This window comes from Symsagittifera roscoffensis, chromosome 4 (assembly GCF_963678635.1).
Source record: "Symsagittifera roscoffensis chromosome 4, txSymRosc1.1, whole genome shotgun sequence".
NCBI classification, from domain to species: domain Eukaryota; kingdom Metazoa; phylum Xenacoelomorpha; order Acoela; family Convolutidae; genus Symsagittifera; species Symsagittifera roscoffensis.
In genome coordinates, this window is record NC_087065.1 from 39,398,153 (window position 1) to 39,402,387 (window position 4,235).

Sequence of the window (4,235 nt, forward strand, 5' to 3'; positions counted from 1 at the left end):
CTACCTGGAAAATTCAAAAGAAAATGAACAGTATGTAGGAAATAGTCAAGCCGCAGCACAAGGGCGACTTAGGAATTTTGCGAAGTAAGCTGGATTATCAACATTGTGACCAGCTTCGCCCCCACAATTCAATACGGGTCCATCAGATGATATACAAGACTGCGCCAAGCATAGTATTATACTACCTTGTTATTACGTTCGCTTGGTTCAACAAATTTAAAAAAATTCCCTTGGCTCAACAAATTTTTTGTTTTTTTTTTCTTCCAAATTAATCAGAAGGTCAAAAGTATCATAGTAACCGAGGTTACAGTCATGAGTCCCTACATCATGTATTCCAGTCAAAATCCTTGGAATTTTTTAGATATGGAAGTGATAATGATAAAAGAAGATGACAAGTGTTTAAGTGCTTTTCTATTAAAATCGATACGGGTTACGTTTCTTCAATAAGAACACGCAACTCGACAGGAGATAATATAATATACAAGTGTTACAAGTAAAAAATTTCGTCGAAAGTTATTTTGTCATTTATTGTTCCGAGTACGCAAGCGGCATTCGCAATCTGTATTGCCAGGGAGATTCTCTATTTTAAAAAGCTGCCTGCTCTGGGTTCCTCAGTGCATATGCTTAGGTTCTTACAAAGTTTGCTAAAAAAAAACTTCTGTGCTGGGCCCGGCTGCGCCCTGAATTTCAAAAGCTAGCGGTTGAAAAAGATATCCATCATTTACAAGATCTTTATACTTGTCAATTTTTCGCTCTTCCGCTTCAGCGGCAGCCGTACCAGTGTTACAAACAGACCCGGCATTAATCCTATAAGGAGCTAAGGAATCTACTACCGTTACATCCCACAAGAGCTGCTTACCATCAGCCCATGTTTGTTTCTGTTTTATTATTAATATTATTATTCAAGAAAAATACTCAAATAGACTAGACAATTTAACAGAGAAAAAACTGTTAATTATGTTCTAGTCGTTTTAGACCAATTTTTAACATTTCAAGGGAAAACCAAATTGATTTTGAGAAAAATGGTGTGCGGAATTAAACACTTCAATCAACCAAAACACCATACCCAATTAAAACAAGAAACCTGCTTATAAATGCGCTTGTCATAAGTCATCTACACTATCCAGCCATTCTTTTCAGCGGAAATTCAGCAAATCTAACATCACTAGAAAAGTAAGTAAGCTGGGCTATAAATACTTGTTGCAATCGCCCAAAAAATACTCATCCTCCGACTTGAAATTAAAATATGATATTGTTTCAATGTTTCTTGACTGGAAATTGATCTGCCATTTCTGGAAACCAAAAACAAACGACAACCAGATTATGAAAAAATCAACTACGAAAATTGTTAAATCAAAGAAAATGCAAACAAAAAACTTCTTTAGTTGAAAAAAGGGATCAATTAAATTGGGCCCTTCCGTCATGCGACGGTACGTGCACTGGTTGGATAAATAAGATATATAAATGAAAAATTATTATTCAAAATATCAGCAACAATATGGAACAACATTCATCAAAATATATCCTCAGATGACGTACTGACTTATAGAAAAATTAAAGTAAGACTAAAGAATTACTATATATCTCTATTGATGGAAGATAACACGGTGACAACCTATGGTAAACTGTAATGGAAAGACTTCAAACTTATTTGAGTTTTTCCTGATTGCCTTGTTAGTTTTTTTTAGCAGTGCCATGTATAATTATGTGTAAAGTGAAAATATGTAGAAAAAAAAGTTAATGCTGAGTGAATTACATTTGCTTTTTAAAAATTATTTCAACTTTCTAAAAAGTATTTTTGAAAGTGTTCTAAGTCCAGGTTAGTAGTAAATTTACAATTTACAGGAGTTAGTCAAAAACACTTGCAACTACAACGAAAACTGCTTAAAGTACAAGTCAATTAATTGCAGCACGTTTTGCGCCAAGATCATGGAATTTAATAAAAATCTAGCAATCAAGTTGTATTAAAAAAAATGTTAACGCTACAAAATTGTCATCAACTAACCCATTAATAAGCTAAAAGCCAAAGCAGCTAAGATCCCTTGTAGCAATAGACCCAAAAAATTGAAGAAATCTCCAGGCTGGCAACCTGATATAGTTCCATCGCTGTCATCATTTGGTTCCGGTGAATCAGTACTATTTATATTATTTATCATCCTCTACCTGGAAAATTCAAAAGAAAATGAACAGTATGTAGGAAATAGTCAAGCCGCAGCACAAGGGCGACTTAGGAATTTTGCGAAGTAAGCTGGATTATCAACATTGTGACCAGCTTCGCCCCCACAATTCAATACGGGTCCATCAGATGATATACAAGACTGCGCCAAGCATAGTATTATACTACCTCGTTATTACGTTCGCTTGGTTCAACAAATTTAAAAAAATTCCCTTGGCTCAACAAATTTTTTGTTTTTTTTCTTCCAAATTAATCAGAAGGTAAAAGGTATCATAGTAACCGAGGTTACAGTCATGAGTCCCTACATCATGTATTCCAGTCAAAATCCTTGGAATTTTTTAGATATGGAAGTGATAATGATAAAAGATGACAAGAGTTTAAGTGCTTTTCAATTAAAATCGATACGGGTTACGTTTCTTCAATAAGAACACGCAACTCGACAGGAGATAATATAATATAAAAGGGGGCAAACATTGAGACAAACACACAAATGGCTCGGGAGATCATAGAGAACATAGATCTAGACTATAATGAGAGTATTATCTCCCTGGATGTCAAAAGTTTGTACACTAATGTCCCACTAAAGGAGGCAATAGATATAGCACTGAGGAAACTGTACGAACAAACTAGTCCTCCTAAACTGGCACGCGGAACTATGAAGAAATTGTTGAACATGGCTGTAAGTAAGGTGCACTTCAAATGCAATGGTTTATGGTACGTACAAAAGGATGGGTTGGCAATGGGTGCATCCCTTGCTGTCATTCTTGCCAATTTATGGCTAAAGGAGTACGAATATGCATTAATGAAGGAAGTACCTGCGTTGACACAGCTAAATGAAAACCGGAATGGCCTATGCCCTGATTGCGAGCGGAGGGTAACATACAGAAGTAAGGGGATCGAATGCGAAGCTTGTTTAAATTGGTACCATTTAAAGTGTAGTAATGTATCCGACAAAGAATATGAGCAAATCTCAGAAATGGTTTGGTTTTGTAAGAGATGTAAAGAGCAGCGAGATCAAGAAAAACCAACAGAAAATGTCAAAGCGTTCCTAAGATATGTAGATGATATTGTGAGGACGGTAAAGGGGGATCCAGATATAGTGTTAAAAGCAGCTAATGAGCTCCACCCCAACTTACAATTCACTATCGAAAATCCGGATTCGAACGGAGACTTAGCCTTTCTAGATTTGAACATTAATGTGGACTCACGAAAAAAGGTAACATGTGGATGGTATCAAAAACCAACGGATACTGGGACTATCCTTAACTTCAGAAGCTGCGCTCCATTGCAATATAAACGCAATGTAGTTGAGGGTACTGTTCATCGGATTTTTAGAAGTACATCAACATGGGAAAACTTTGACAAGGCAATGAAGATTAATAAAGAACAATGGGTGGATAATCAATACCCTGAAAAATGGTCAGATGGTGTCGTATCAAGAACGTTGAATAAGATCATCGACCGAAAAACTGACACACGAACAACGGTAACATCAGTCAAGGAAGATCCTTTAAAGGTCAGTGCACCCATTATAACATTACAATACCGGGGTAATGCATCAGCGTGGTTTGCTGCCAAACTGCGTCAAAACGCCGGAGCCCAAGTGATATTTACTACGAGAAAGCTCAAGACTTGCCTACCGTCCCTTAAATCTCCCTTTGCGAAAGATTTGAAATCCAGAGTGGTCTGCAAGCTCACATGTAGTGGATGTAATTCCACCTATGTTGGACAAACGGTCCGGCATTTGACCACGCGGATTGAAGAGCATCACAAGGAAGATTCGCCAGTAGGGCAACATTTGAGAGAATGTGACAGGGATGGTAAGAGCGCTGAGCTTAATCTGAGATTATAGATCAATCAAGTAACATACAGAAACTCCTCACTCTGGAGGCCTTACATATTTGGAAAGAACGCCCCAGAATTAACACGCGCGAGGAGTTCAGGAGCAGGGAGCTGACATTAAAATTATAGTACATGTTGAAACATGACTAAAATTGCAATTTTTGAAAAAATAAACTGACATGTAGGTTTGGATAAAACATCAAATCGAAAAATTATG